General features: G+C 43.7%; 1 long non-coding RNA gene across 2 annotated transcripts; it reads left to right on the top strand.

Annotated features, from left to right (window-relative positions):
* The first annotated feature begins 803 nt into the window (after nt 1-803).
* Nucleotides 804-27132, top strand: LOC127310726 (uncharacterized). 2 transcript variants are annotated; one of them, XR_011746538.1, is made up of 3 exons: nt 804-1319; nt 1514-1651; nt 27008-27132. It is a non-coding gene; the product is annotated as an uncharacterized lncRNA (long non-coding RNA). The 2 variants fall into 2 exon arrangements; XR_011746539.1 differs by lacking the exon at nt 27008-27132 and adding an exon at nt 3147-3403.

A 27132-nucleotide genomic window follows, 5' to 3' on the forward strand; every position in this document is an offset into this window, starting at 1 on the left:
CGACGTCCCCCAAACGCGGTACGAACAAAACATGTCCCCCAAACGTTTAATTCGGCGTAGTTTGGGAGACGCTTTAGGAGATGCTCTAAGGTTAAAATGAACTCTTTTCCATTTATGTTCGGTGCTTCTATTGTTGCCACCATATATGGTTGCCACCAAGTGTTGGCTTAAAAAAAGTAAACTGGATGTTTGTCTAGTCATGGATTCGGTGGCACTTTGGACCTGCGCTTGACTTCACACAACACATCCGCCGCCGCCGCCGCCGCGAGCGTGAGATGACGACGGCCAGCCTCCGCCGCCGCCTCCCCCTCCCCCTCTCGCAGGCGGCGCCGCCGCTGGAAGACGACGACCTGCTCGCCGAGATCCTCCTCCGCCTGTCCCCGCTGCCCTCCTCCCTCCCGCGCGCGTCCGCCGTCTGCGCGCGCTGGCGCGGCCTCCTCTCCGACCCCGCCTTCCACCGCCGCTTCCGCACCCACCACCGCCGCCGCAGCAGCCCACCCCTCATCGGCTTCATCGAACTCATCAACTTCTTCGAAGGCATCACCTTTCACCCGGCTCTCGACGGCCCCGACCGCCTCCCCCGCGGCCGCTTCAACCTCAAGATCGACGGACTCGGGAGGCGCATCAGGATCCTCGGCTGCCGCCACGGCCTCGGCCTCATCTTCGTCCAGTTTCCGTGCCAGCTCCTCGTGTGGGACCCCGTCGCCGGCGACCTGCACCGCCTCGACGTTCCCCCCGAGTTCAAGCTCCACTACGACCCGCTGGACAACCCCAAGGCTACGATTTTCACCCAAGGCCGGAGACCGGAGCATGGGGCGATCTCATCTCGACGCCGTTTCCACCCAAGGCTACGATTTTCGACCACGAGCCCGCCGTTCTGGCTGGGGGTTGCCTCCACTGGCAGATCCTCACGGCTTCACGGAACATACTACTCGAGTTTGATCTGAATAGCCGGAGGCTAGCGGTAACAACACTATCAACGTCCATGGTTACCACCCAGCATTACGGGGTGATTCGAGCAGAGGGTGGGAGGATGGGCTTCATCTTCGTGTCCGGCTTCACCGCCCAGTTATGGAGGAGGGATGCAGACTGTGATTCATGGGTGCCGGGAGCAACTATCCAACTGGACAAGCTACTCCCCCCAGATTCACAGAACGAACACCCAAGTATGGTCGGGTATGCCGAGGAAACTAATGCGGTGTTCTTCGAGACTGTTGCTGGTGTCTTCATGCTCCATCTCGAGTCGCTGCAGCTCAAGAGGCTTTCCGAAGCCAACAGCATTCGTTGCCATCATCCATTCGAACTTGTATATACTCCAGGTAATATATATCATGCCTTTAATCTCCTGGAACAATGAGTTATCTTTGATGATTGGTTGATTAAATACTGTTCACGTCCTTCCTTGTTGTAAGCTAATGATTTTAAGCAGTGTCGTATCACTTGTTTCTTTCAATGCTTGATGACCTTTCAACATCATCTCTTCAGTACCTACTAACTACGCAATGTAAAACAGCCATTCATGATGGACCTAAAGTTGTGAGGCACCAGCAGTTGACGCGATGGTCACAGATCACACAATACATAAAACGACTGTTCAGTTAAATATGCTATTGTGATGTATTGATTGAGCAGGCAAGCTTATCTTCTGCATGTAAGTTGAGGCATCTGAACTTTTTCTTTTATGAAAATGTATCACTTTCATTGTTACCACAATTCTTTGAGTGCCAAATTGCAAGCGATTGTTCTGGTAGTGCGGCCTCTTTTCCCATGTAGCTTCTCAGAGGATTGATGACTTTGACATTTCCCTGATCATTTCCTTTTCTGTGCATATATCCTTGCCATCTCATAAATTAGAATGTTGTCGAAACATATTTCCTCTTACGTGTGCTTCATGAAAAACTTGATGGCTCTTGCAATTGGGGGCTGGTGGATTGTCTGATTGCGATCAGTTTGAGTGACAATTCAGTACATAATAAAATTTGAGAGACCATGATCTGGTTGCCAGAGTGAAAGCTATTCTTATGATGAGTATCTTCTTGTTCCTTCAACCTGAATTTCTAAACAAACCAAATAATATCATTTGTGCTGAAACTTCTTTTGTTATCAAAATTTTCTATGGACCAAAAAGGAATCATATATATTTGCTTTCTTATCATCTCCCACATTTTCACATTTCCCCTTGCACCTCTTTGGCTTAACAAATCTTGACAAAAGAAACGTCTACAAACTAATTGGTAACAACTCACTTTGAAACCATCTCTGCACTTATTTATGCAGCATCTCTGCTTGCAAATTAATTGTTAGTTAATTGCTGTTTGAAGTACAACAATGGCAGCTATGTGTTACCAAATACTAATTCAAGTACTACTACCTGCTAGCAATTTTTCGTTCATGATGGTATACTGGTAGTATATTTATTATAGCTGTTCCTGGCTAAACAAGTCTTGATAAAGAAATGCCTAATAATCTATATCAGGAACATGACATTGAATACACTGAAACTCACAGAAATGATAGCTCAATAAGTAATTTTACCCCTTGGCATTAGTGAACATCTGTTGATACATAATTTCCTTTAGTCTTGGGTATGTAAGAAGAATCAAATTCTGGTCTTGCCCCTTTTACCTGTTCCACTTGGAGGCAATGTGATTCTTTGTCGATTAAATTGTAGACAAAATATATTCTCCTTTATCTTAACTTTGGATGACCTTATGTTCCCGTTAATTTTGTAATATTAAATTGGTGAATTTTTCTCTACTTCCCTGTTAAATTAGCTGATTCAAGCCGTACTGTTTCCACTACGCACCCCTTTCTAATCCTATGTGCGCACCAAGCCATTTGATGTATACAAGCCACTTGCTTTGAGTTTATTGGAGTTGGGAGAGTGGAAAACCTTGTCTCACATTAGCTTTTGTGGATGCATCTGAGAAATAAGTCTTCACTCAGAGGTATACTCCACCTCTCTCGCAAGTTGTGTGGATGATTTTCACATATCTAATTATCCCTCTGTTATATGGCTCTAATTATTCTTTCCAGTCTGTGTATGATTGCTCCAATTAGGAATAATTTGGAGCAGCGGAAATTTAGATTTGTATGGTTAGCAGCCATTTTAATTGTATCGCCTTATCACCCTGCTTCCTTTTCAGGTCCACCGGCATGAGGCTTTGTGTGTGCTACTAGGGACCTGGAAAGCTAACTATTGTTTAGAAATACTTGTGAAAACTTATTTATGGATTGTGCTACTTTGCCACTGAGCTAGCACTCAGTTCTCAGTATAGTGATGTATTAGGCAAACATGTTTGTTTTTATGGCAATGTTCCCAAAATTATCCATATGTATCTAACGTTTGTTTGAAATCGTTAGTATGCAATGGATATGGTGATTAGTAGTACTCACGAGACATATTGCTATCCAGTCCCTACTCCACTCCCCCACACACGCTCGAGCTCGCCGCCATGGCCCCGAAACGCGAGTTCGAGGCATCGGCGAACGACCACGAGGCTGCCAGCTAGCTGTGCCCCCCCCCCCCCTGCTTCCTTTTCAGGTCCACCGGCATGAGGCTTTGTGTGTGCTACTAGGGACCTGGAAAGCTAACTATTGTTTAGAAATACTTGTGAAAACTTATTTATGGATTGTGCTACTTTGCCACTGAGCTAGCACTCAGTTCTCAGTATAGTGATGTATTAGGCAAACATGTTTGTTTTTATGGCAATGTTCCCAAAATTATCCATATGTATCTAACGTTTGTTTGAAATCGTTAGTATGCAATGGATATGGTGATTAGTAGTACTCACGGGACATATTGCTATCCAGTCCCTACTCCACTCCCCCACACACGCTCGAGCTCGCCGCCATGGCCCCGAAACGCGAGTTCGAGGCATCGGCGAACGACCACGAGGCTGTGCCCGCCCCCCCCCCCCCCCCCCAGCGGGAGAGGATCTACGTCACCGTCGTGCTGGCGCAGACTGGGAGGCCGACGCCCCAATGCCGTGGGGCGACGTGCACCTCCCCCACGGCTGGCACCTGAGCCCAGATCGGGTTCCGGTGCCGCCGATCCCGGTCGCGCCCGTCTCGCGGAGATCCAGCGGTGGCGCGCGTAGGTGCTGGCGGACCTCCGGGAGGACCCCGCCTACAGCGACACGAGTCCCTACTAGGACTTGTGGTTCGAGGTGGAGCACGATGCGCGCCGACACACCTGCTTCACCTCCGCGACGGCGAGGCCTCGCGCGCACGCCAGCTAGGAGGGTTGGCCGCCGCCCTGGCGGCCTACACATCGATGAGCCCGCGGCGGAGCGCCAGCGCCACAGGCCCAGCCCCGAGGAGGACGACGACCCCGAGCTGCATGCCACGCTCGCGGCATCCCGCGAGGTCAACGACCTCGAGGAGCTGGCCAAATGGCCGCACCTCGCTGAGGTGCTGCGCGCCTCCGCGCTCGAGGAGGAGGCCAGGAAGGCCAAGGAGGACGCCGACGTGTGGGCGTTCCTCGCCATGGCGCGACGGTAGGAGGAGGCCACGAGCCAGGCCGGGCTCCAGGAGGAGGAGGAGCGCCTAGCTGCGCTTCGGCATGCGGCGGAGCTGCATGCCGCTCCGGCGGAGCAGCGGCAGAAGGAGGCGGCGCGGCTGGCACGCCTACGCAGGCCGGCGAGCCCTCCCGACCCGCACTCCGCCTGGGAAAGGGCGCAGTGGTCGCCCTAGCCGGAGTCCCCAGCGTCCTCCGGCGTGTCTAGCCTGAATAGCGCGTCGCCGCCGGGGGCCATAGTCCTCATCAACGGCGACGGCGACGAGTACTACTAGGAGTAGGGTGGTGCACCGGTGGCCACCACGTCCCAAACCCTAGACTAGGGTTTCCCCTTTTTTTAAGTTTAAACCCATATAGGGCTTTCTTTTGTGTAAAAATTGCCCCAAATAGGGCTAAGTTTAAATTTAATTTGTTTTTGTTTTTGGTTTTTCTTATTTTGTTGTTGTTGTATTTGACTTTTGCGGTGTGTCCGTGCGTTGGGCGCAGTGCGCGACCCAAACGAACCATCGGTTAGGTCCACATGTCCGCGCGCCCACCCAAGCGACCTAAAACGGACGGCCCAACGCGTCCATTTGGGTCACATCGTTGGAGATACCCTTAGAGCATCTCCAGCCGCGTCCCCCGAACGACCCCGGATCGAGCGTTTGGGGGACGTGTTTCCTCCGTGCCGCGTTTAGGTGACGTCGCTCCCTAGCCGCGTCCGCAAAAACACACTCCAAATAAATAAAAGTGCAGGAAAAATAAAAGTTTTCATTCAAATTTGATTATATATTACAAGTTCGAATGAAAACGGACATTATAGGTACTTATAGGGGGTAATTTTAGTTCTTCTGATTCCTTTTTCAATTTACTTAAGTTGTTTTATTTGTATGCTTAAGTTGTGTACTCAAATAAATTAAGTTGATTCCTCGATCATGCTAAAGTTGTTTGGTATTGGTACGATCTATGTAGGTGTTCCATTTGAGCAACATACATAAGTTTTCCACTAGTTGGATTAGTTGTCTTGCCAACATGCTTAAGTCGAAACATGCTTAAGTCGAGTACTGAAATTAATTAACTTGATTTCTCCTGCATGCTTAAGTTGTTGGGTATTGATACAATCTATCCTAGGTTTTCATTTTTGAGGGACATGTATAAGTTGATCGCTAGTCTAATTACGTTGCCTTGTCAACATCATTAAAGTTCTTATATAGGACCGCACAACCAGTACAATCTCGAGGGCTGTGGTGGAGGAGGCCATGGCGCTTAGCTCAAGCAGATGGTGGGACCCACGAAGCCTAGCGTGAGCGCAAGCCTGCCTTGGCCCCTGACCAACGTAAGTATCTTATCTATTTAATTAACTTACTCACTAATGATTTGTTAAGTTGATTTTTTTGGTAATATTTAACTTGGGTAAACAATAATGCTAAATTGCATTCTAGGTAGCTGCTAAGTTGCTTTCTAGGTAGCTACTAAATTGCTTACTTTTTATGGTTAAATTGTTGTATCAAGTAGTTGCTAAGTTCCTGGTCGACCACATCATTTATATCTAGGATGTGTATGGATGGATCTAATATGCACAGAAGTTCATGTTTGCTTAATTTTAATTATTGTGTTTTAGGAATAGATTTGTTTCACAATCCTAGAGACATGTGGGTCCTAATCTAAGAGTAAAAGAAGATAAATACAGTAAAGGGGGATATGTGAAGTTAGGTGACGTGTGCTCTAATTACCTCCATCTTTTTATTTTACTTTGGATCTAAGCCTTGAATCATAGCAAATCTGGTGAATTGCAGGTTCAACGGAGAAGAGATGAAGAAGAGAAGAGTGCTGGAAGGGGGTGTCACGTGTTCCTTGGCTGTGGTTGCATCTTGGAGCTAGGGGTACACCGACACGTGAGGGCAGGTCCAGGCTAGCATTTGGGAACTTGGTCGGCGACTGGAGCGTATAGTGTGGTGTTTTTTTTCTTGGTGAGTACTGGGTGGGACAAAAGAGCATCCGAATGTTGGGGGGGGGGGGAACAACACCCTGATGCTTAGATAGAGAAACCAGCACCAGATGGTAGCTAGCCAAATCCATGTAATAATAGGATTACCCAAAATTACGAGCGACGATATTTTCCTTGGCTAGTCCTCCAGACGAGGGTATGGAGAGAGCGAGCGTAGGAATTGATTTGGCTTTGGGCCTTGTCACACTTAAGGAGCGAGACGATCCAATCCAATCCAATCCAACAAGAAAAGAAAAGAGAAAAGAAAGAAGGAATTGATTTTTGCTTGGAACAATAACTATTGATCTATCTATACTACTTCCTCCGTCTCAGTTTACTAGTCTTTTACGTATCTCTAGGTTGCCAATTTAATCTATATTATTTAAATTATATAATACAAAATTATATTATTTAAACTTTATATTATTTTTATAACTAATGCTAACTTGATCAAATTTACGATCTAAGGATACGCACACGTCTAATAAAGAGTGAGAAGGAGCACACGGTTCCGGGCACACGCATGTCTTCAACTTCTCGCACGCGGTGCTATAGTTATCACGGTGGTGGAATCGAGGGGTCGCATTAATTAAGGATCCACCTATATCCCGTAAAGTTGGCAACAAAAAGTTTTAACTGAAATCCAACGAAGACGATTTTCACGGAAATAACCCTTTCTACAAAAAAATACACAAAATAATCTTTCGACAAAACTATATTACTCCACCTTTTTATGTGACGCCTATGGAAACAGTACCACGCAAAGCCACACTTTATTGTGGCGCGCGATCGGAGGAGGCTTGCCTTGTTCGACTTGACGAACCCACCACCATCCCCAACAGTTCACCAGCTCCACTCATCCAACCGTCCGCGATGTCCAAGGCCGCCGCCGACGCCGCCGCAGCGGCGTCCCTCCCGCCGCCGCCGTCGGAGGTGGCCCACCTGGTGGCGATAAGTCGTCACACGCGACGCACGCGTTGGCTCAACCCTAACTCCTACTTATAGGGTACAATTCGACCAGTTTTTGGAGAGGTTCGGATTTTGTGGAGGGAAATAGGTGGGGCGGGAAGAAGACCAAGTTTTCGTTCTTCTCCTTTCCTTGTTGATTGCTGGGAGATATGGACGGGGTGGGGGATCGATGAGGTGCATTAATTCACATGCATGACAAACTGTAGTATTGATTTCTTTCCCTGCTATTAATTGATGATTGCGGAGGTCTCTCCAAAGTTACATAATTCACTGTATGGAGTGAATCACTCCTTCCATGATTATTGTCTTTTCACCTCTACATGAAAGTTTCATTTTTACTGTTATACTATCACGAATAGGAATCGGTACTGCTGGATTAATATCCGGGTGGAAGTGAAACGTCTGAGAATTAATGCGCATGCATGACGAGCCATGTTTATTTCCTTCACTATTATCAACAGCTGAAATCACCGCGGGAATCATGCTGGGCTCATTGTGCGTAATGGTCGCAAAATCTGTATTTTTTCCGTACATCTTTTCTTTGCTTGATATGTGAAACGACGATTGCGTATTTGAACTCGCCTCGTGCGCTTGACGTTGCAAGGTGAGAACAACTGAAAATTTTGAGCCAAAGCTTCATACGCAAAAAAAATCTGGAGACGAATTGGAGTATATCTCTGAGCAAGTAAATGAAATAAGAGAATTTCTACATGCATCATCGGCTATTAAAAGAAGTGGAGGATCCCAAACCATTAAAAGAAGTGTTCTTCTCTCTAATGAAATAAGACCCATCGGCTCAACTGAGCTGCCAACACACAGACAGGAGGCTAGGTTTTGGCTCAAATCCATAACCAAACCCACATAGCAGACCTAAACAATCCAGTCCAGGCTTTTGTTAGGTCGGATCATCATTGGGCACTAGCTTTGTTTGTCCATAGCTGCAGCTAGTCCTAGATCTTTCCCGCTTGCCGGCGGCCAGCATGCTTTCCGTAGCACTCCCCCGTCTGGTTTTGATTCTAGCACAGGCAGCCATGACAACCGCAGACAAGCAAAGAATCTTAGGTCAGTTCTCTCGCTTCTGATGGATCAAAAAGAATTAATCAAGGCACACGATCAAGGGTGTTGTGCATGGAGTCCAAGAAGCTTGATCAATTGCAGATCGCCATGTTATTTAGCAGTACCAAAAAAATCGGCATGACATCTCCTATTCTTTGGACATTCAGTCACATATCAAATGAATGCCACACTATAATGCTCACAGGAGTTCAAACAGAATCACTTGTCTAACCAAACACACTCCCACTAAAAATAAGGATGAAACAAACATCGACCACCACTCAACATCAGAAGCGACTTAAATTGCACATAGGCCGCCTATGGCCAGCATGGAAACGCTGAAGCCAGCAAAGCTTCCCAGGCTGCGTTGGACTCCAAAGCAGCCTCATAGGCCAGTTGGCAAGGGACTCCCGTGGAGCATCGTCTTGTCCTGTAAAAACAGAAGGAGCACTGAGAATGGATCCGTAATATAAAACAAACATATGGATTGTTCATTGTTGGTTTGATGAATACAAAGAGTTTGCGGATTTGGAACTTAAAACAGTGAGATCCTACATGTTTGTTGCTTTAAAACAAACAACAATGAAACTACAATTGATGATTTTCAAAGTACAAAGATATGCAAGTCAAATGTCATAACTCATAAAGATAAACTTGCTTTGATTAAGACATTGGTGTACACAACACAACCCTTGTGACACAAACATACAACCAACAAAAATCTTCGGAACACCGGACAACACCAGGCAAAGCTGATGCACAGCAGAATGGAAGTTACATAAAACAAAACATGCATCATAAACAATATATACCAGAGTTCAGTGAGGCAATAGAAAGGAAGCTCAACCGAGCTTGTCCCTAGTAGGGTCTTCCAACTTCCTTCCAAGTGATGCATCAGGCAGCGCGCATCAGCTATAGCCTATAGGTTCTAGCTACTACACCTATCTCTCATGTAGTCCTCATTTTCCTTGAACAAGAACAAAACATGATGGTCAGCTTGGGGAGATTTAGCAATAAGAAGTAGATTTCAAAATTGGCCTAACATGACGTTGGAATTGCAATAGCAATAGAAAAATGGCTTAATGGCATCACGGATCAGCATGTCAAAAACATGACTTGTGCAGACTAGAATGTACTATGTCATACATAACATGATCTGCAATATCCCAGCTACAGAAATATATTTGATTTCAAGGCATGTCTTGGAGATGTCGATTCCAGACTCTAACAATAGTAGTTCCAAGCTCATTTTTGTTGTCTCCATCTTGACAACACACGACAACTTAGATTGGAACACTCATTTTTGTGTGCAACTGGAAGTAATCAAAATAACAATTATTTGATGGTCAAGACTGGAGCATATATTAGTAACAAAATCATCAAAACTAAAAACAACAATGAATTATTGCTTCATGATGTCAACAGGAACTTAGTACAACTTGCACTATCAGGTAGGCACATAATTGATAAGACATTTTGATTTACTTGGCCGAAAGACACATGTCATTGGAAATACGCCTCATGTACAGAAATTCACACTTGGCACTATAGCTACACATGGCAAAAGGGATATGCAAGTACACCATATGTTCACGAAAACATCACAAGATCTCATACACAACAGGATTTGTAAGAAAGTTATCCACTAATAAATAAAGTATACTGTAATGGATACCTCACCTAAACACATTGAGTCGAAGAAGAAAGCCTACCGACCGGATCCGGCGGCCATGGCTAATTAACAAGGGTTGAGCCAGGAAAAATGGTTGCCGGTGTCAAAACAGAAGTATCTTGATCTAATTCGCAACTTATAGTGACTATACTATATATTGCACAAACTGAAATAAATAATAATTGCCAATGTATCATAATGAATAAAATTCGGTTTACAAAATTAGCTACCTCTATTTTCCCTGGCCTCTGCAATTCTTCATCTTCAAAAACCGATCCATGACATCCGTAATTGGAATTGAATATAGAAGTATGTGCTATAGGAAGCAAATGATGCAGTTATTCCCTGGCCTATGCGGTTGCGTAGCACGGTCTTCACTAAAGTACAAAAAAACATCTGCTTAGAACCCAACTATGTCCAGCCAATGCAAAAATTAAATGAACAGTTGGTAAGATCTTGAAGCCATACAAGATACATGATGGTAGAAACTGACCGTTCCTACAAATGACATGAAAATGAAATAGTAATTATAAGCACGCATAAAAATAAATGCAAACACGATACAACTGAAAACTTGGATGCTTAACCCTACAGATTCGTGATGAGCACTTAGCAGCCTGCAACTGACCAGTGTGCTTGTGGATAATAATACTCATAAAATGTTTTACGATAAAGAAAAATATGCATCAGAATAAGGTACAACAGAAACATAGTACAAACCCTTGAACTACATTAAAGTACCGAATACATATAGATAGCAAGGCAAATTAACAAGATATATTCTTTCCTGAAAGAGCATTAGATATAGGAGTATTGCTTATATCCTGGACAAAGTGGAAATTAACAAGAACAGATTACTATCTCATAATGGAAGTGCGTAGCTATAAGGACCATGATCAACCTCCTAGACTGTTTTTAGCAAAGTGCAGCGGTGCAATTTATTACTTGCCCAATTTCAGGAAATAGTAAAACAATGCACTATTTTGGAAAAGAAAACCACCTAAACTACACCTAAATATAAAAAAAAAATACTCTATTGACTCAAATTGAGAGCATTTGGTACATCCCTTCATTTTAGGCACTAGTGGCAATCATTCAATCACACAATGGCGCAAAAAAATTCAATAACTCTGCTTCCACATATTAACCTGGGGCTGTTTTTGAAGATTATACTAACCTATGGGTACCATGGAATAGTAGCGACCACTTGCGGCTTTGGTCTCGCCGACACCATTGTTGAGACCACCACCATAACACCAACAAAGTACGTGATTTCTGAGTTCGGATTCACTCCTGGCCAAAAAAATAAAAAGACACGACCGTGCATTAGAAAACGAGACAAAGTTATTATTATTTGGACAAGTGGAGAGGGAAACAAGAGCACCTCTACCGACACAATTACTTTGCCTTTTCGACCCTGAAGGTCACTTTAGTATCATCCGCGAAATGCAAAGTCGCCACAATTTCAGCACGGCAGCTTGACCTTAACTTCCAAACATTATGCATGCAACTTGACCTTCATTTTTGTACATGTGCAACTTTTAGAAAAGGCGAAATATACATGCATTATACATGTACTAGTGTGAACTAGCTGCCATACCAATAACGAGTAGTGGAGTACACTCATCTTTCAGTAGTAAGCAACAACAAATGAATGCCATCAGATCAGGATTGGCAAAACACAATGCAACTAGCTAGCAGTGTCACCTGACTTGCTTAGCTAGATCAATTCTAACTTTAAATTGAAAAAAATCCCAAAAAAAGAAAAAGGCAGGGGAGTCCTATTTTTTGGCGCGATCTTGCCTGTTTTGGGGACATCCAAACCTGATTGGCAAACAATATACTACAAATAAAACAATATTCACAACGCATGTGACACACAATCAACCTGAATTACTGCAACATGAGACAACAAACAACCGGCAAGGCAAACCTAATGCGCATGATGAAATTTTCCGCAATCACATCCTAGCCTGGGCCAGTTACTTACAACACAACATGCATGCTGCATTACAGCACGATTCCGAGTCTATTACCCTCCTCCATGTTTCCTTGTTTCTTTCCAAGTGATATACACATTAGGCAGCTACTACCCTCCTTGTTATCCTCCAAAAAGAACACAAATTTATGGTGAAGTGGATTTAGCAAGCATCAATTAACATAAAACATACAACCTAATATAGCAGCAAATAGTGCTATAGACTTCACCTCAACACATTAAGATGGAGTTAACATTATTCTACTAATACCACAATAAATTAAACTGACATGAGCTGATAATAATAGTACAAGCTTAACATCACCATGTAAACAAATGGAGAGGTTTACTAGCAGGGTAGCAGCACGCATAGAACATTGATGATAGCATCAACGATGATCTAGATTGGGTTGGCATCGTTGTTGCCACAACAGTGACCACTTGAGGCGTTGATCTCACCGACACCATTGTTGACACCGGTGACATAACACCAAAAAATCAGAATTGATGAGTTCGGATTTAGCCTTGGCCAACAACTTCTCCAAGTTTCCATGGCAAAACTTGAAGAAGACACTAAAGCGGATTTGAAAACAAGACAATTATTATTATCTGGACAAGTAGAGAGGGAAACAAGAGCACCTCTCCTGACGGCATTTCTTTCCATCGCCATGCCATTTACGACCTGTGAGGTCACTTGATCCCATCTGCAAAATGCAAAGTCGCCACACCTTGAGCAGTCTAAACGGCACAAGACAAAAATTCTAGTTCGTAAAATAATGAAGATCCACATCCTTTTTCAGCATATCAAGAATGATTGATGCGTACCCGAGGGAAGTATCACCGACAGTTTGAAGCATTTTATATCAAAGGATCCCTGTTCTATAGCAGCGACAATATGACTATGTGTTGGCTCCACCGATAAGATCCACATATGTCAGGAGAAAATAACAGACCTACACACCATGATCAAACTACTATACGCTCTGAAATAGAATTTACATGCCAGTTTACAACACTACGGCCCAAGTTCCTACTTGTTAATGGGAAATTTGAACATGAGAGTTTTCACAAATACATAGTAGGAAGATAGCCTGTAATTAGATAGTGTTTGCTGACAATATATAGAGTAAATTCGAACAACACATATGAGAATATGGATGCGCTAATCTAAGAACAAGTACTAGTTTGCTGCACTTCAGTGATAACCCATACAAAAATATAGCAAGTTAACGGATTTACAGGATAACCAAAAGAATAAACCAATAACAGGTACTAGTTTGCTGCACTGCAACTAGTTAATGGGTCTATTTATTTCGAAAATGAGTGTTTTTGCAGCTAGAGATGTACATGACACAAATCCTAGGCGCGCACAAGAGGCATCGAAAATAGAACATGACCTTGACAACAATGACGACGACAAAGTAGAAGAAAGAGTTGAACCGGCAAGCGCACTGCTCCACCACCTTCTCCTTAGACCTGTCCAACCCATCCACTCCTCCAACTACCAAGAAATAATCAAAAGCAAATGGTGAACTTTATAACATGATAAAATTAACAAGCTAATAAATTAGCTCCTACCATGCTCTTGAAAGAGGTCAGGCAGATAGAATTGCACTGTCCACCTCACTATTAACCATTATGATCTTTTTTCACCAATCTAACAGGAAATCGAGCATTAAGTACTCATTAGGTACTGCCAATCAATAGTTCTTGGTTAGAGTTGCTAAACAAAGTTCTACATATGCTAAACTACACTTCTGCTGGTACACAACAAGCCAGCACTTTCACAAATACCAAAGCTATATAGTAGATTTCAGTAGCTCTGAGTTGCAGAATATTAACATGCACAGTGAGTTATTGCAGGCTGAGAAACACGTGATGAGTAGGATCTAAAATCTAGCAGTCCTGCACTAAATTGAGTACCTCGAACATGCCGCTACAAGGATAGGAGGTCAGCAATAGTAGTATGTCAATTTGAACTAACCTATATAACAACTGCACTAAATTTAGTACACCTCAAACTGCAGCTAAGAGGATCCAACCATAAGCCACTAAAAAAATAAGTACACACCAATGAATAGTTAACTAGTTTTGTAGACTAGATAATGCATAGTACCGGAAATTACTCGATATATCAATGCAATACAAATTCAATAGTTTAGTGGTCTAAGTTGCATGCTATGGATTGTTCACTCTAACGGTACCTAGCATTACAAGAAAAAAGACGTCAATGGATGCCACACTTGGCTGCTGCCTATACCTAACAAAACACAAAAAGGTGAACATACTTAACTCATCTAATTGGTGGATGGATGATGCTCACGAAGCAAGATGAGAAAGTTTTCATTGGGCTAATATAATTCCTGTGGAATCCATCAAGCACGCCACGGGACTTTTCACAGGTTTTACCCATCGTGCATGAACTATATTTACTTGCAGCTGAACCATGACAACGATGGCGACCACCAACAGGAAGAAGATGGAGGAGGACTCACATGGTCGTGCGAGGAGAACACTGGGGAGCCACAGCCACGGCCGTGCCTACATGGAAATGAAGAACATGGTAATCGTGTGAGGAAACAACTATTAAATCTTTTTTTTCTCATACAGTAATGCAGGTCAATTAGCAGCAAAGGAAAATAGCAAAAGCAAGGTACATATATGTTGTAACAACAAACTTATGCACTCAATTTAGAGCAAGTGGCTTAGTAAGACCGTGGTTTCAACCTGATCCCCCTTTCATAAACTACATAAAAATTAAGTCTGGAACGTGCCACAAGCTGTTAACTTGAAGCCATATACAAGTCATATTTAGAATAGAACACTGCTGCAGGTACAAAAATAGGAATACAATCCCCAAGTGGCAACAAGTGAAACAAATGATGAGTTCAGAATCTATTTTGACAGATTCACAATTACCAAATTGGATACAAATTCATTATTCATTCTCTTTCATAGTTTCGAAATCTATTTTGAATACAAAGAATGTCGAAACAAATCAGTTCAAATGAATCAGTTCACTATGCACATGTTTCATTATCTTTCATAGCAAGCAGAGACTTTGTTTGCAAAATTAAATTAGATGCAGGAGTGGGCGATGGTGCTCACTCGGAAGCGGACCGTTGGGGAGGTGACCGGGACCGGCAACAGTATGCCGGAGAGGTGGCCGACGGCAGGAGCCCGGGGACGTCGCCGGTGGTGGCAGCGGTTAGGGCGGTGGTCGCAGGGAGCAGCAGCTTCTTGCAGACGACCACCATCTCTTAGTCCGAGCCTCCCCGCCACCAATCCAGCGCCTTGGCGAGGTTGCTCCCGTGGCCGTGGATGGCCGGCCAGGAGACGGGATGGAACCACGCAGAGGCGCCGCTGAGACAGGATCCTGCTCGCTCGTCTAGGGTTCATCGTGGGTGTTGCAGATTGAAGGCTCCACGCCGCCGGTTCGGTGGAGGATTAGGGGCTGGTGTTGGGACGTAGGTCGGCAGCCCGAGGTCTCGCCGGAGACGGCCAGAATCGAGCTGACTGTGGTGGCGCAATTGGGATCGCGAGCGAGCTGAAGTGCAGCAAACAAGGATTAGGGGCTGGTGATGCGATGACTTCAATTTCGTAATGTGATTGGCTGGACATGAGTCCGCTGCATAGACTTCGCCAACGAGTGATTGCGTCCATAATTTTCTCGAAACTATGCGCGTTGTTTGGCTTAAAATTGTGTCTCACCGGTGCCTAATAAATCCACTCGTTTCCCGCCATAGTATTAATGCCACTGGCATGTGAACAATCAAGCATGCGGCTACGATACAAGTAGTACTAGTACTATTTACATGCTCAGCTATTTGCACTACATGATGCATTCATGCGGTACCAGAAATACTCACCTAAGTACACGATCAGTCATTGATCATGCTCACCTAAGTATTTGCTCCATGGGGTATTCCGGCCATTAGCCCATAATAATACATCACTCTATGCATGGGAAAATGTTGCATATTAGGCGTGTGTATATACTCACCATTCAGACAATAATTTCATGAATATGAAAAAAGGTGTCCATTATACCGTGTTTTATCTGTTTATTTTTATTGCGGAATCTAGTCCTACATATGAATGCTAACCACGGGAGCGCGCCGCAAGCTAAAATACATATATCAAAAAAGTAGTGGAATGATTTATGAAAAACATAACAAGTAAAACCCTTGTCAGGACAATGCCTTTGTTATCAAATCGTCTACTCTTAGACAAATGACATGATAGGTGCAAATGCGTCGCCCCACCAATGACGGTGATCCAATATTGATCAGAGTCCTCGATGTCACGGGCTTCACTCAATTTACATTGGTAGCATACCATGGGATGTCATTCATCATGGATGTGTCGTGACCCAGGTGCCACAAAGGACGGTAAATTGATTTTTTACCTAACACATATCGACGGCGACGCCATGTTGGATAGAGTGGTCGTTGGGTGTGCATCGTCTAGCTTGCCACTTGACGATGGCGCCTTGAGACGACAAGGGGATGTGGAGGACGGGAGACGTGCATGGGCACACTCCCACACCCGATGATAACTTTGGTGTCGGGGCCGAACATCTCACTAGTAGGCACAAGGGTAGGCTTTCCGTGTTTACTAACTAGTGGTACTTTACTGTGACACTAGGATATCAAGGCCAATGTCTCAACTCGTACAAGAACAAGGAATCTTTATGGGGTTAATTACTGCCATATGACCAACCATAACACCACTAAAGATTAAAGTCACGTGGGTCGCCACTTTCGAAGGAGATATAAGGATAGACGATGACGGGTCCATAGATTTAAGGATATATATATATACACACAATTATGTTGTAAAGTAGAATAAGTAGAATAGCCAGTACACTTATGGTGAAGTGGAACTTGCTATAGAACAAAACTATCCCTTCAAAGGTTTAGGACTTAGAGTGCAAAACTCCCACATCAGGGTTACCGACCTAACTTTCTTTCCCAAGTGGTGATTCCATGTGGCTCTTCTCTTTTTTTGCGTTAGTATAAGTCCTTGGAACATGAAAAACTCAAAAGGAGGTCATGTGCTTACAAGAGTTGGGCCAGTGGCCTTGAAGTGGGAGTTAGTTTTGCACTGCAAGTGTGAAATATTCCTCGCGGGTAGTAGTATTTGCGAAGGAGGTGTTTATTGGTTTTCTTTATCTTCACAACGCACTTATATGACCATATTAGGACCCTATGCAACAGGGGTCGTTTCCTGCCCTTCCTCTTTGGGTTTCAAGCGAAAGTCTATTTCATGGGCCCCACAATGTCTACCCCTACCCTTGCTTCTGAAGTGGGTATTTCATGTGACTCTTCTCATTGTTTTTGTTAGTGTAGATCCTAGGAACATCAAAGCCCACGAAATATGCCAAGTGCTTCCAAGAGCTTGGTCGGTGGCCTCGAAGTGGGAGTTTTACACTATGAGTATGATATCATCCTCTAGGTAGTCATATTTGCGACCTAGGTGTCAATACATCGATTTATATTGTTTTTTCACTCATTGTCGCACTTATATACCCATATTAGGGCCCCATGCAAGAGGGGAATGTGTCTGACCTTTCCTCTCTCGGTTCCAGGTGAAACCTTATTTCATGGGCCCCACAACATCTACCCCCAACTTTCCTTCCAAGTGGTGATTCCTTCTGACTATTCCCTTTGTTTGGGTTAGTGTAGGCCATAGGAAGATGAAACCCCAAAAGGAGGCCAAGTGCTTACAAGAGTTTGGGTTTGTGACCTCGAAGTCGAAGTTTTGCACCATGACACTTAATCTTCCTTTAGGGTAGTCATGTTTGCAAAGTCGGTGACATGCACAGGTCTAGCCCTTCCTCTCCCAGTTTCATGTGAAACCATGTTCTATGAGCCCCGCAAGACGTATATCCCCAGCTTTCCTTCCAAAATGGTGATCCCATGTGACTCCTATCTTAGCTTGTGTTAGTGTAGGTCATATGAACATAAAATACTCCCAAAAGAGGCCAAGTTCTTACAAGAGTAGGGTCGATGGCCTCAAAGTTGGAGTTTTGCACTGTAATTCTGAATTTTTCCTCCCATGGTGTACCATTTGCGAAGGAAGTGTCATTAAAGAGTTTTTTAATTAGATTTTACTCTTCACAATACACCTATATACCCATATAGTACCCCATTTAGGAGGGGATTAGATTCCGACCTTTCCTTTCCTGGTTTTAGGTGAAACCATGTTTCATGTGCCTGCGTTCCTTCAGAAGTGGTGATTCCATGTGACGACTACTCTATTTTTTATGTTAGCGTAGGTCCTAAGAACATGGAAAATAAAAAAATACCAAATTATTACAATATTTGGGTTGGTGGCTTCGAAGTGGGACTTCAACAGAAAATGTGAAATAACCATCCTGAGAAGTCATGTTTACGAGGGAGGTGCCACTTCATAGTTGTATATTGGTTTTCACTCTTCCTACCACACTTATATACCGATATTAGGATCCAATGCAAGAGAGGGGTAATTCTCGACCTTTCATCACCCAGTTTCACGCTAAACCTTGTTTCGTGGGCCCTGTGACGCCTACCCCTATATTTCCTTCCAAAAATGGAGATTTCATGCAAATCTTCTCTTTTTTAGTGTTAGTGTGCATCATAGGAACATAAAAATTCCAAAAGGAGGCTAAGAGGTTACAGTAGTTAGGTCGGTTGCCTCGAAGTGGGAGTTTGCACTCTAAGTGTGAAATCTTCCTCTCGAGTAGTGTCTTGTTTGCGAAGGAGGTTCCACTTGCGAAGGAGAAAGTTCCAGAAGAATAAGAATAGGAAATGATGGTGGAAAAAAATGGCAGTAAGCGATGCGAGTTACAAAATAGAGACACAAAAGGAGGTCCGGAAAACAAACAAAACTTTCGCTCGATAGTGACATCATTGTCTTCGCTAGTGTCGGTGAGAACGAAGTGATCCATGTAAGATCAGGTTCGCCATCCTCTCACCTAAGCACTAACACCGCTCTTTCACCATGCAACCACTGATCGACCCTCTATGATTTATGTGAGATTTCAGGTGAAAACTCTATCTGCAAAAAAGAAAGATATTATAAGTAATATGTACATATATTTTAGTATAGTACTATAACTAGATTAGACGGTAAAGTAAATGCAAAGAATGCAAGGTCGTGGTTGAGGACGTGAAAAACACCCATAGTACTATAATTTGATGCATATCAAATCTCAGTTCTTTCCAATACTAGTACTTGGATCATCAGCGAGATGCCGCTAAATTAACCAAATACAGGAGAATCGCTTTAAACGAGGGGTTGCATGGGATTGTGGGCGGCGGCACAAATTTCGTGCGGCACAATTTTTTTGACATTATTAGGCTGCTCATAGTGGGGAGTAACTTAGACTAGTAACATATGCCATATTACTAGTCTAGGTTACTACCTTCATAGTGGGTAGTAACTTATATGTGGTGTCATGTATTGTGTCATTTATTATGTTGTAGACTCATTTTGCCTTGGAGTGTGTGATGTTATGGTAGCATTTGAATTCTGCCTCACTCTTTTTTCTTCATTTATTCACATGCCATGTCACCAAAATGCCTTGAGATGTGTGATGTTACTAGCTATGTTACTCCCACTATGAGCAGTCTTATGGCCTGTAATTAATCTTGGACGAATTTTAGGGGTCACACCGGACGCATGTCATCAATCAAAAGAAAAAGAGAAAGAAAAACAAATTCTCAACTAACTCCATTCCCCTTTCTCTCACGACCAGAGCCCTCCCCCGCCGCTCGCCGGCCAAGCTCCGGCGCGGGCTTCTCGCTCGCTCCCCCCGCCAATGCAGCCTTCCAGCGCGCCCAATCGCGCCGCCGAGGAAACCCTAGCTGCTACTCTCCCGGCGGGGGCACGACCGCGGCCGGCGAAGGAAGACCGGGAGGCGCGGAGGACGGATTTCTGGTCGCCTCCCGAGCTTAAGCCTGCTCCCTCCCCGCTCTGACCTGCTGCAAACCATAGCAGCATCGAGCATGGCGGGGCCGGCCCCACTCGCCCCTCGCCGTCGATTTCCCGGCCGTGGGAGCCGCTGCTCTTCCACGGTACAAGCGCGTCTCCAAGCGCGCCTCGCCGTCGATCTCCGGCACCCCTGTCTCCTCAGCGTTTTCCCACACCATGGGCGCGGCCGTGAGCGTCCACGACCTGTAGGACCTCGCCCCTCTGCAGCTCTTCCTCGATGGACGGCAGCACCGCGTCGGAGCTCGGCGGCTCCTAGTTCTGCAGCTATTTCCTCCCCGAGCTGCTGCCCGAGGTGGTGCTGCCGGCGTCTCCTCTGTGCTACTGTCGGCGAGCACGTCCACGAGCACCTGCTGTCGACCACCTCCACGACAAGCTGCTGCCGGTGAGGCCCCTCTCCTCATCCTCCCGCTACTCTTGCAAAAAAATAATGAATCTTTGTATTATGTTGGATGTGCTAGCACTTGAGAAACCGTGCGTTTCATCCATGTGAACAATTTTGATGCAAATTGTTTCATCAAGATTGCTCTGCTGGATCAATTTTGATTTATACCTGTATCTTGATTAGTAGTTGACACTAGCTGAGCCAATAGTTGTATCCAGTGAGGAATCAATAACCCATTTGAGGGAGGCCATGGACGTTCCTCTTTTAATCTTGTCGAGTTGTTCATAATGGGCAGTAGCAGAACGAGGCCCCTGTTTTACTCCAATGCTTTCTTGTTTTACTGATTTGCTGTGGTTAGATTCAGTCCCAATCTGCTAACCTATGGATGCATGGCAGTTCCCGAAATGGTCACGATCTATTAGGAATTTCTATAATTGTTGATCTTGAATAAGTTGTGTCCATTTTTTGCTGCTTAGGTGATCTTAAAGTCACTTGGTCTCCATCATACAATATTGGTTGCTTCTGGTTGGCTTGCACGCTGGAGCAGTAGTGCGTGCTCACTGACCGACTTATGCCACGCTGGCTGACTGCATCTTCAAGGAAGGTAATACTTGGGCAATCAGCACGTGTGTGTTATGATGAATGGACTGTTGAATGGATCTTGTTTATGTTAGCTTAAAATTGCATTAATTCTGGAGTAGAATCCTGATGTGCGTGTTTATGCACGAGTTTACAGATAGTTTGTGCTTCTTATGGCTCACTTTAATTTGCTTTGCCATTGAACTTTAATTTGCTTTGCCATTGAACTAGGCTTTGTCTTAAAATCTAGCATGGCCAGTCTACTCATAGTGTGTATTATGTGTCAATCTTCAGAATGCAACATCCGAGAGATGTCCATCACACATCTTCAGATTTTTAAGCCTGACAGATTTTTATGTATGCTATCTATTTCGCTTTTCTACCAAGCACTCATATTTGCTATATTATTGATGTAGGTCAGTGGAGCAACTTGTGGCAGATCTCGCTACTACCGCTGTCAGCATGCTACTATTAGGACCTCTACTGCGAGAAGCAAGTAGGGCTTTGACCTGTTGGTGTGTTCTTGTGTGGCGCCCTTGCTGCCCATGTTCACCACCAACGAGTCTGAAACCGGAGAGGGTGCTGCTGTCCTGCTTCTTGGCCGTGGGCGACCTCGAGCATGAGGTCTCCACGATGGACACGCTCGCCGGCATCACCGTCAATTTCAGGGTCGAGGTAATTTCATCCAACCCTGCTGGTCTGGTTGCTGCATATGGTGTTCTCTATGCATTTTGTTCTTGCCAAATGAGAGGGATAAGCTAGGGAAAATTAAGCAAGTGAGAATGTTTGCATGGTCCTTTCTTTCTTTGCTTCTGTTAGCCTATATGTTTGATCTGGAGCAGTAGCTGTGCTCACTGACCGACTTTTGCCATGCTGGCTAGCTACATCTTGAAAGGTTGTATCTTTTGCTTTGTTCGTCAACATAAGGCCTCCATTTGTTGTACTCTGTCAATTTTGATTCACTGCGACAACTACTATGTTGCAAACTTCGCTTATAATGTTTGCTATCGATTCTTTCTTGAGCAGCGGGAGGAGTGGATATGTTGGATAGGAGTGGATTATGAATGTACTGATCCATTTGCTATATTATTGATGTAGGTCAATGAAGCAACTTGTGGCAAATCTCGCTACTACCGTTGTCCGCTTGTTACTAGTAGGACCTCTACTTTGAGAAGGAAGTAGTGATCGTCCTGTTGGTTGGCTCTTGTGTGGCGCCCTCGCTGCCCGTGTTCTCCACCGATGAGTCTGAAACCTGAGAGGACGCTGCTGTCCTTCTTCTTTGACGTGGATGACCTCGAGCATGAGGTCTCTAGGATGGACACACTCGCCGACATCACCATCAAACCGTGATGGTGGTGATGTTCACATTTGTTTGCAGTTTGATTACATTGAGCCAAAACTGAGCTATATCGTTATTTACTTCTCTGCAGATTCCTAGCTCTATTTCTTTCTTTTTTGGCTATCCTTGATAGGAAATCATTGCATTCTCTATATTTTTCCTTGGCTTGCTTGCATGAGTGTTACAGCAATTTGCACATCTGTGTTCTAGGTCAGTTTCTATTTGCTTTTTTTTTTAATATTGGTAGGTCTGTTTATGATCTCTAGGACAGTAATCATCTAGCTTTTTTTTACGCGCAACAACAGTAATCATCAAGCTTTGTTTCTCTTCCTTTAATGTATATGGGCTTAAGAACTTTATGCTTGCTCATATTTTAGCAAGTGCATGACTCCGAATATGTATAGTTGATCATGAACTTGATTTCCAATAATAGCTGTTTTAGCCATCGAGTCAATGCCCTGTGTAGGGCCATTGAGCCATCACGTCAGACTTTTAGAAATTTTTGGTGCTTTACTGGTACTGGAATTTGTGGTTGCAGGTGTAGTTGTTCTTGTCAACGTTAAACATACTAGTCGAATTGGATTGTATGTTTGAATGTCCAGAGGTATGCTGTATGTATTTTACTGTCATTTGTATTGTGGTCTGGATGTCCAGAGAAGGGCAAAGATCATGGAACAATTTTGAACACTTGCTAATTAAACTTGCCGTGATTTAGTAAGTTTAACTCTTAGTGGCTTTGAATTGATAGTATTTGGCTGTTGCTGGTGATGAAGTAGTGCCACTGCAATTTATTTGGCCAAGGTGACAGTTGACATCAACTGCATCTATTCGCGAATATTCAACATCACATTTTCGCCACTAGCTGCTCCTCTGACTATTTCTTAATATTTCATTGGCATGCCTGTGAACATGTGTTTCCTGACACTAATTAAAGCGTGCAAATTCTATTTGCAGGACTGAGAAGCGGAGCTGGAGGTGGCCTTCTTCCTCTATATACGACTAGGTATGTTTAGGTGAGTATCACTGCTGTGATATATAGTGGCATGTAGAGCTATGGCTAAAGTGTGATCCGGCTATCGAGGAGGTGACAATGCTGGTTTAGGTTCAGTTTTGGTAGTTGTGTAACCAGGACGTGGTCCTGGCACTAAGTGCTGTTCTAACCGATTCTTTGGTTGATGTTTTTATTGTGAATTGTGCCTATTTCAGTTGTATGTGTATTTTTGGGATTTGACCAAGTTGCTGTGATGTGCAATGTTGCAACATAGCAATGCTATTGTGGTCCTGAATAGCATAAGTTCTGAGAATATCCAGGAGCATTTGGGGTCTCCATTATATTTTGTCTTGACCTGGGCATATATCTATATCATGTGTAGCTAGCTATCTGCACAGAATGAAGTAGCTACCTGTGTCTGTACCTACTCTGTTGGTGTTCCTGTAATAGATGAGATTGCCCAACTCATTTTTTCTTTCCGGCTGGTGTTTACTGCTGAATCAAATCGAAAGATGAATTTGTGCTGGCAAATAGTTGGCTCACTTGGAACATGCTGCAGGGCGTGGAGCATTTGTATGTAAGAGCTAAGGAAGTGTTACCGTCAATCAAGCATCCGGGGCATGAATTAATGGCTTCCAAAGCACGTGGACAGCTCATCATCATCAAGCGTGCTGCGTGCTGCGTGCTGCGTGCTGTGCACCTGACGAGGAAGCGATTCAAGCTCCATCGACAACCCCATCAGCGGGGCCGTGCTTCGCCTGCATTTACTCGTCGGAGACCGGAGCATGGGGCGATCTCATCTCGACGCCGTTTCCATCCAAGGCTACGATTTTCGACCATGAGCCCGCCGTTCTGGCTGGGGACTCCCTCACGGCTTCACGAAACATACTACTCGAGTTTGATCTGAACACGCGGAGCCTAGCAGTGACATCCCTGTCAAAGCACATGCTAACCAGACAGCATTACGGGGTGATTCGAGCAGAGGGTGGGAGGATGGGTTTCATCTTCGTGTCCGAATTCACCGCCCAACTATGGAGGAGGGATACAGACTCTAGTGATGGGGTTGTTTCGTGGGCGCGGGGAACAACTATCCAGCTGGACAAGTTACTCCCTCCAGATTCGCGGAAAGAACACCCAAGTATGGTCGGGTATGCTGAGGAAAATAATGCGGTGTTCTTCGAGACTGTTGATGGCGTCTTCATGCTCCATCTCGAGTCGCTGCAGCTCAAGAGGCTTTCCGAAGCCAACATCATTCGTTGCCATCACCCATTCGAACTTGTATATACTCCAGGTAATATATATCATGCCTTTGATCTCCTGGAATAATGAGTTATCTCTGTGTATGAAAACCCCCGCATCTTTTCTCCGTCTCGTCACCATTCCCCTTCAGCCGCCCGAGCGGCTCCCACTCCACGCTACTCGCTCGCAGAGACTGTGGTAGAGTCCTTTTGCAAGTGAAACCCATACAATAAACACCGAGCTTGGCTAATTCTGTGTATTAACTGAACTAAATTTCGCTCTTGCTTGCCTACTGAAATTCGCAAGAGTTGTATAATGGTAGTGTCAGAGTATGGCCGCAGTGCAGTACCTTTGTTCAAGTGGAGATACATAGCAGTTTGAAGTTGAAGACAGCTATATGAAAAGTTAGCTCAAACCAACTAAAATATCGAATAGGTGGCTCAGTTGGTACATTTGGGAGCTTAAAAGCTAGTTATATTTGTTTCGTTCAATGTTGTTATCTCTGCTGATCTTCGTAATAATATTATATCTATAATAGCGTTTTGGTTTCAAGCTTAGAAAGTAGTTGTATATTTTGTCAACTGTGGTAGAGTCCTTTTGCAAGTGAAAAATTCATTTATAGCATTAAAAATCATTAAACCGAGGCCATTTAATCTCTTTAAATTACTGGTGCAAGTTTATGTAATTATCTTGTTGATGCCTCCATGTATTTGTTTTTTTTTCTTTGAAATATCATTGGTTGTTTGACTTATGCTTGTAAAACAGCCATTCTCGATGGAGCTAAAGTTGTGAGGCACCAGCAGTTGACGCGATGGTCACAGATCACACAATACATAAAACGATTGTTCAGTTAAATTACATATTGTGATGTATTGATCGATTGAGGAGGTAAGCTTATCTTCTGCATGTAAGTTAAGGCATCTAAACTTTTTCTTTTTACGAAAATGTATCACTTCCATTGTTACCACAATCTTTTGAGTGCCAAATTGCAAGCGATTGTTGTGGTAGTGCGGCCTCTTTTCCCTGTAACTTCTCAGAGGATTGATGACTTATGACCTTTCCCCGTTCATTTCCTTTTCTGTGCATATGTCCTTGCCATCTCATAAATTAGAATTTGTCGAAACATATTTCCTCTTACGTGTGCTTCATGAAAAACTTGAATATGCTTTTCTCCATTGATGGTTCTTGCAATTTGGGGCTGGTGGATTGTCTGATTGCGATCAGTTTGAGTGACAATTCAGTACATTATAAAATTTGAGAGACCATGATCTGGTTGCCAGAGTGAAAGCTATTCCTATGATGAGTATCTTCTTGTTCCCTTAATCTCGAATTTCTAAACAAACCAAATAATATCCTTTGTGCTCAAACTTCTTTTGTTACCAAAATTTTCTATGGACCCAAAAGGAACCATATATATTTGCTTTCTTATCATCTCCCACATTTTCACATTTCCCTTGCACCTCTTTGGCTTATCAAATCTTGACAAAAGAAACGTCTGCAAATTAATTGTTAGTTAATTACTGTTTGAAGTACAACAATGGCAGCTATGTGTTACCAAATACTAATTCAAGTACTACTACCTGCTAGAAATTTTTCGTTCATGATGGTATACTGGTATATTTATTATATTTGGCTTGGCTATACAAGTCTTGATAAAGAAATGCCTAATAAGCTATATCAGGAACATGACATTGAATACACTGAAACTCACAGAAATGATAGCTCAATAAGTAATTTTGCCCCTTGGCATTAGTGAACATCTGTTGATGAACAATGTCCTTTAGTCTTGGGTATGTAAGAAGAATCAAATTCTGGTCTTACCCCTTTGACCTGTTCCACTTGGAGGCAATGTGATTCTTTGTCGATTAAATTGTAGACAAAATATATTCTCCTTTATCTTAACTTTGGATGACCTCATGTTCCCGTTAATTATGTAATATTAAATTGGTGAATGTTTCTCTGTTTTTTCTGTTAAATTAGCTGATTCAAGCCGTACTGTTTTCACTACGCACCCCTTTCTAATCATATGTGCACACCAAGCCATTTGATGTACACAAGCCACTTGCTTTGAGTTCCACTGCTCCAAAACCTTGTCTCATATGAGAAAACCTTGTGCATGCATCTGAGAAATAAGTCTTCACTCAGTGGGATACTCCACCTCTCTTGCAAGTTGTGTGGATGATTTTCACATATCTAATTATCCCTTTGTTATAAGGCTCTAATTATTTTTTCCAGTCTGATTGCTCCAATTAGAAATAATTTTGGAGCAGTGGAAATTTAGATTTGTATGGTTAGCAGCCATTTTAATTGTATCGCCTTATCACTCTGCTTCCTTTTCAGGTCCACCGGCATGAAGCTTTGTGTGTGCTACCGGGGACCTGTACACCACTACACCTAACTATTTTGTACAAGTACTTGTGAAAACTCATTTATAGATTGTGCTAATATAGTATATGGCTGCATAA

Source organism: Lolium perenne, chromosome 6 (assembly GCF_019359855.2).
Source record: "Lolium perenne isolate Kyuss_39 chromosome 6, Kyuss_2.0, whole genome shotgun sequence".
In the NCBI taxonomy this organism is placed as follows: domain Eukaryota; kingdom Viridiplantae; phylum Streptophyta; class Magnoliopsida; order Poales; family Poaceae; genus Lolium; species Lolium perenne.